Consider the following 7,514-nt stretch of genomic DNA (forward strand, 5'->3'; position numbering starts at 1 on the left):
TATAGTCTTGTGTCAGTTTCTGCTGTATATCAAAGTAAATCAGCCACATGCATACATATATCCCCTCTTTTTTGGATTTCCTTCCCACTTAGGCCACCACAGACCACTGAATAGAGTTCCATGTTCTATACAGTAGGTTCTCATTAGCTATTTATTTTATACATAGTATATATGCTGTATTGGAGGAGGGCAGAGCAATCTCCTCCAGTATTCTTGCCTAGAGAATTCCATGGACAGCGGAGCCTGGTGGGCTACAGTCCATAGGATTGCAAAGAGTTGAACACGGCTGAAGCAACTGAACCCACACGTATCTGCTGTATATATGCCAATCCCAATCTCCCAGTTCTTCTCTCTCATGCTTCTCCCTCTTTTCCCACTTGGTGTCCAAACATTTATTCTCTACATCTGTGTCTCTACTTGGTTTGCAAAAACTAACTTTATTGTGGCTTAATTAATACATAAAGAAATTCACATATTTAAGGTGTATATTTCCATCGGTTTGGACATATGCAAACAGCCACGATACCATCACCATAATCAAGGTAACAAACATGTCCAGCTCCTCCCAAAGTCTCCTTGTATCCCTTTGTGTATGTGTGTGTGTATGGTAATAACACTGGACATCAGATCTAGTCACTTAAACAAATTTTGAAGTACACAAATCTATGGTGTTAACTACAGGCCCCATATTGTACAGCAGATGGAGTTGTCCAGTGTGCGAAAAGTTTAAGTGATGCAGTTAAAATGTAAATTCTAATCTACATTCATTTTGTTATGATTGAGGTTGATCATCAAAACTGTAAATGTTTTGCAGTTTTTTAACCTCTAAATTCATGTCTTTACACAGATTTCGGTTGTTGATAATCTTCCCATTGATTTGTGTGGGCAGTACCTTTTTTAAGAAAATAAGCTGTTGGCATGATTTTCCTTTTCTTTGTATAGTTTGATAGGTATATGTATTGTGAAATGGTAACATCAAATTCTCTCTCTAGATGGTTCTGAACCTCACTTACCAGGGACTTCTTTCTGCTTTGTTGTCTCTCACACTGATCATTTTTAAAATATTATTTACTGATTCATAATAGTATCTTTTAGAGCTATGCTAAATTCATGTTAAATCAGTAAATTTTAGACGTATTGTGGATCTAATAGTGTATATAATACCAAATGATCAAACAGAAATAGAGAAATAGGCTTACGTAGTTAAATATCTTAAATGTATAAATAACAGAAAGAAAATATTCTTTACAGTTGTACCAACTAATGACTATTCTATCATTGAAAATATGCTTTCATAGAAATCAAAAATCAAGCAAGGCAGAAGAAAATGTCTTCAAAATCTAGGGTCCACCAAGAGACAAGTGTTTTTACCATTTTAAGATTTAGTGAAGGACTGATCCTTTGACCTTGTCTGTATCCTGTCTAACAAACTATTTCTTCTCCATCCATGCTGTTTTAGTTAATCTTGACCAGTTGCAAAGTATTGATTTTCTGGGTAAAGAAATGAGCTGTTTTGCTCTGTAAACACTTTCTGTGAGTCCTTGGACACATGAGGAGATGAATGAACAAATGAAAGATCTTTCTTAACACTGCTAGTTTACCAAGAGCAAACAGAAGATGAAAGCGTCTTTGTTTTGATTTCCACCTTTTCTTCACAGGAAATGCCCAGCCGTGACTGTTCATTGTTTATAAAAGTCTCAAGGAGTTAGTCTTTTTCAGAGCTGATGATGGCTTTTTGAAAGGGAAATGTGAGGAAAGAAAAAAAAAAAAAGGAATGTAGCTAAGAGGCAGAAATACTGTGTTTGGAATATATTGTTGGATTTAAATGTATAAATCTCCAATACCATTCTATTCTTCCTTGGCACAAATTTGGGCAATATTGACCTCATCAATTTTTGCCATCATTACTGCCTGCTCTGTTTGTTTTTCACTAGGTTTTCCTCCAATGCTAAGAAATATATTAAACTGACATTATATATATTTTAATTTCTTCACCTTCAATCCTTTGATACAACCCCCAGCTGTAATTCTGCTTTTTTTTTTTTTTTAATCAATATTCTGTATCATCATAGGAACACTAGGCATTGAGTTGTTTTTGGTTCAACAAGTATTTATCAAGGATAAACTTTAAATGCAAAAGTGATGGCACTCTTGCATGCCACGTTAAGGCATTTGGACTGTATTCTGTAGATTAATGGAGACTTGTAGGTAGTTAAGCAGTGGAGTAAAATAATGAATCTCTAAGTATTCTGATAAGAGTGTAGATAATGTTTTTTGAGAGGACTGTTAGGAAGTGACCGTAAGTGACACCATTAGGTCTTTTAAAAGGAAAGAGTCAGGAAACATTTACAATACAAATGTTGCAGGGTTCAGTGGTTGGTTGTCTGGGTCCGCAAGGGAGGAAACTTTTGTTTGCCTGTCTTGAAAGAGGAGGTGGGCATTGCAGCAAGGCAGGATGTAGAGAGAGGAAGAGGAGGAGCAGGTTTTGAGGAGATAAGGTGGTTCAACTTTGAGCACAGTGACTTTGACATGCTTCCAGGGCTTGAGTCCGGGTGGAAATGTGCAGCAGTAATGTGGTTACAGGGAGAAATACGGGTTAGAAAATCGGTCTGGGGGTCATGAGCACGTAGGTGAAATGTCAAGTTTTAGAGTCATGATGAAAATGCGTTCTCATGCATCTTGTCCACTTTTTCTCTGTGTTCGATTTTGTGTCTTACTTAGGAAGACTTTAAACCAGTGTCATTTCCCCCTCATGTAGATAAATATGAAGTCTGTAATGATATCCAGAGATCTTTGTTTTTCAATTTTATGCCTTCCTCCATTTCCAAATGGACAAGTACCAAGCACATTTATTTATTTGATAAATAGCTTTTGTTACGCCTTTAATTTCTAAGTTTTAAGGAAATAAACTGCAGTAATGCCAAGATTTCAAAAGGCATTAAGCAAAGTCAACATAAACACTCCAGGCCAACATTAGAAGGGTAACGTTATAAAACAAACATGGTTTTATTTTGTTAATTGACAACTCTAGCATTCTCTTACTTTGTGTGTTTTATACCCAAGGAAATCTTTATAAAATTTTACATTTTCTGGGATCTTAAAGTGCAATAGAATAAATACTGAGATAATGCTAAAGAATTAGGACTACTAGTGCATTTTAATATGAATTTTGAAATGTAGAATAAGAGTAGGGTATACTACTCACAAGCAAAATTTGTGATAAGTATAGAATCCCCTTTTAATGTTAAAAGCATGGCTATTCACTGAATAAATTTGTGAATATATATATATATACACAACAAATTGAGAATTCAAAAAAGAAAAGTTGTATTATTGTTATACTTTCTTATATAACTTATTAAAAGTACTTAAATATTTTCTATTAATAGTAATAGACACTGAAATCACAAGTTATGTAATATTTTTGTTTTTACAAATATTATATGATATAACTCATATGTGGAATCTGAAAAATAACAAGTGAACTCATTTACAAAATAAAAATAGACCCATAGACGCAGGAACCAAACTTAAGGTTACCGAGGGGGAAGCGGGGGTTAAATTGAGACCAGGGAGTTAACAGAAGCACACTACTGTATACGAAATAAACAAAAAGGATTTATTGTATAGAACAGGGACCCTTATTCAATATCTGCTAATAAACAAAAATGGAATGTTTTTATTGCTCTAGATGGGGAAACAGAAGTCATTAGGAAACATCTGGTCTCTGAAGAAGCAGAAATCCCACAGAAAATCTCAGTTGACCTATTTCATAACTATTTCTTTAAAAAAAATTTGAAACTACCATAATCCTTGGGAAATGGCCCAGTAAAAGTGTAGCTTTCGATTTTCAAGAATGCCTGAGAACATTTATTGTTTGCTGATGACCAAATTAAAGTGGCAGTCAACCTTTAAAAGATGGCAGGATGGTGCAGCTTTCTATTCCAAGATGATGTAAGGGCCAAGACTGTAAGAGTCTCAGAAACATTTGCAGAAAGAACTTGTCCTTGGATGTCTTTGGAACTTTCAGTCTTTTATACTCCCCTCACTCCATTAAGAATCAGCATTTGAATTTGTATCTTTTTTCTGATCTTTGCTGCCCTCTAGTGATTCATATTACACTTCTTTTCCTGCTTAAATTTAGTTAATCCATATCTAATTAATATTCTAATTATTGTGCTGAACTAAATATTTATGAGTAGACAGTTTTCCAGTGTTTAGGTAAAACATCAACCTTGTCTTAAGGTTAGTTCCAGTGTTCTCCATGTGTAAGTTGACTCACCATAACCGACAAGATAATTCAAAAGAGAAGTTATATTCCAAGTTATTAAAATTGTAGCAGTGAAAGTGTAATTTGGCATGCTATTTTGGATATAGGAGCACTCTAAAAGTACTTAATGGAATCATACAAAATTTTCACATCTTATGACGAGTAATGCCATATCACATACAATTAGTATCTAAGAAAGTAATGGGAAAATATAAATTAAAATAAATGTAAGCATTTTTACAAAGATACTAGTAACTAATATAATTAACAACACAAAATTAGAAATTAAGAGCATATCGTATGTCCAAAATTGAGAAATTCTTATAGAAGTGTGTGTGTGTGTGTGTGTGTGTGTGTGTGTGTGTGTGTATACATATATATGTATGTGTGTATGTATATATGGAGAAGGGCACGGCAGCCCACTCCAGTACTCTTGCCTGGAGAATCCCATGGACAGAGAAGCCTTGTGGGCTACAGTCCATGGGGTCTCAAAGAGTAGGACATGACTGAAACGACTTAGCATGCATGTATGTATGTATGCAAATATACATGTATATAGGCATATGTATATGTATTCTTTATCAACTGAGCTATCAGAGAAACCCATATAGATATACAGATACATGTAATAAAGTTGGGTCATCATGTTGCCTTTTAAAATTGAAAGTATACAGATTGTATAATTGTATGATACTCTCAACCTTATTGAACGAGGAATTCAAAGTATAAAATACAGTAGTTACTACATAAAAGTGCAGAACAATAAATTAAGAAAGAATTTTACCACTTATAAATGAAAAGCAAATTTATGTCTGTGTGTGTCAACTGATTTGTTTCACTGCATGAATGAATAATATGCATGAAAAATAAAGGATGTGGCATGTCCATGCATGATAGGGTTTAGCGAAATACTGTCACATATTTCCATTTCATTCTGCTTGGACCACAGCTGAGGTGTACAGATTTAGACCACTGGGCTGAATAGCCACCTGGCTAGTATGAAAAATTCATGGCATCAGGCAAAATTTCAATATTACTACATTTCTAAAGGTGAAAAATAAAGAGCCCACCTTCGTCCACATGAATACTCCCAGTTGGTAACATCTATACCACGATGCCTATAATGAAATGAAAAAGGATGGGGGAAAGTTCATTGTTAGTGATTTCTAAAACCTTTAATTTGCTCTACTCTAAACATTTTTATACTTAAATTCAGAAGTCATTATTGAGTTCATAACACCTACTGCTGCTGCTGCTGCTAAGTCACTTCACTTGTGTCCGACTCTGTGAGACCCCATAGACAAAAGCCCACCAAACTCCCCCGTCCCTGGGATTCTCCATGCAAGAACACTGGAGTGGGTTGCCATTTCCTTCTCCAATGCATGAAAGTGAAAAGTGAAAGGGAAGTCGCTCAGCCGTGTCCAACTCTTAGCGACTCCATGGACTGCAGCCTACCAGGCTCCTCTGTCCATGGGATTTTCCAGGCAAGAGTACTGGAGTGGGTTGCCATTGCCTTCTCCACGTAACACCTACTAACTCTTCATAAGATACTAAAGCCACAGGGATGAATCAGTTCAGTTCAGTTGCTCAGTTGTGTCCGACTCTTCGCGACCCCATGGACCACAGCATGACAGGCCTCCCTGTCCATCACCAACTCCCGGAGTTTACTCAGACTCATCTCCATTAAGTCGGTGATGCCATCCGACCATCTCATCCTCTGTTGTCTCCTCTCCTCCTGCCTTCAATCTTTCCTAGCATCAGGATCTTTTCAAATGAGCCAGCTCGTCACACCAGGTGGCCAAAGTATTGGAGTTTCAGCTTCAACATCAGTCCTTTCAATGAACACTCAGGACTGATGTCCTTTAGGATGAACTGGTTGGATCTCCTTGGAGTCCCCTGGACTCCAAGAAGACAACAGTCTTCTCCACCACCACAGTTCAAAAGCATCAATTCTTTGGCACTAGCTTTCTTTATAGTCTAACTCTCACATCCATACATGACTACTGGCAAAACCATAGCCTTGATGGAATGGACCTTTGTTGTCAAAGTAATGTCAAGGATGAATAGAACCATCCTGTTTTATTTTTGATCCTCACACATTCACTCTTCTAGTTTTCCCACTGGAGATGCTTGTCTACATACCACTCATTCACTGCCTCTTTCTCTTTCCTCCTGGGGTGGGCATTTTCTCTAGTCGTGTCCTTACCTTCCTATTTCCATATCTGTGTGTGTGCTTGCTGCATTGCTTCAGTCAAGTCCGACTCTGTGTGACCCTATGGACTGTCACCGACTGGCTCCTCTGTCCATGGGATTCTCCAGGCAAGAACACTGGAGTGGGTTAGCCTTGCCCCTCCTCCAGGGGATCTTCCCAACCCAGGGATGGAACTTGCATCTCTTATGTCTCCTGCATTGGCAGGTGAGCTTTGTACCACTAGCACCACCTGGGAAGCCCATTTCCATATCTACCTTGGTACAAACCTCAATGATCTCCACGAAGACATCTCTACACTAAGCCTCCCCAGTCCTGACAGCTTTCTTAGTTCCCATTAGGCAGTCATAGTACATGAGCACTTGGTCCTTTCACTGTCAACACCTCTTAATATGATAAAGAAAATGTGGTATATATACATGAAATAGAATACTATGCAGCCATAAAAGAATGAAATAATGCCATTTGCAGCAACGTGGACAAACCTAGAGAAAGTGAGTTTTAGAAGTAAATTTTCTTGATCAAGCTCACAAAGTAATTGGGAATGGAATGTGGGTTAAAAATAATATTGTCTGACTACCAATGAGTCCAGTATATTTGCTACCACACCAAACACCTCAATCCTCTCTTATACAATTTTATCCAAAATTATCTTCTGCCACAAAGGCATGAAACCATAGGGTCATTTAAACTTTCTCCTTATTTGCTCCAAAGTCTAGTCATTTTGTTCTACCCCATTGACCTTCTGATTCTTCTTTGCAATAGCATCTGTATCTGCCCCTTTCTTTTATGATGCTAATGATGATGATCTGCTTAGCAATTTTTATTGGTGCTAACATAGTTTTTAGTTATGATAAAAGGAAGAAGTTATGAAAGAGAAAATTCACTATTTTTTTAAAAGCACATTCCATAACTTCTTGTTTAGTTGTTCACAAGAAGATTATATCTTTTAAAGATCTAAACATAATGAACACTACTTACTGTCGCTGTCTTTGTTTGGGCTTCCATAACAATAGCGATAAAACAACATTCATT

Source organism: Cervus canadensis, chromosome 1, assembly GCF_019320065.1.
Source record: "Cervus canadensis isolate Bull #8, Minnesota chromosome 1, ASM1932006v1, whole genome shotgun sequence".
Taxonomy (NCBI): Eukaryota; Metazoa; Chordata; class Mammalia; order Artiodactyla; family Cervidae; genus Cervus; species Cervus canadensis.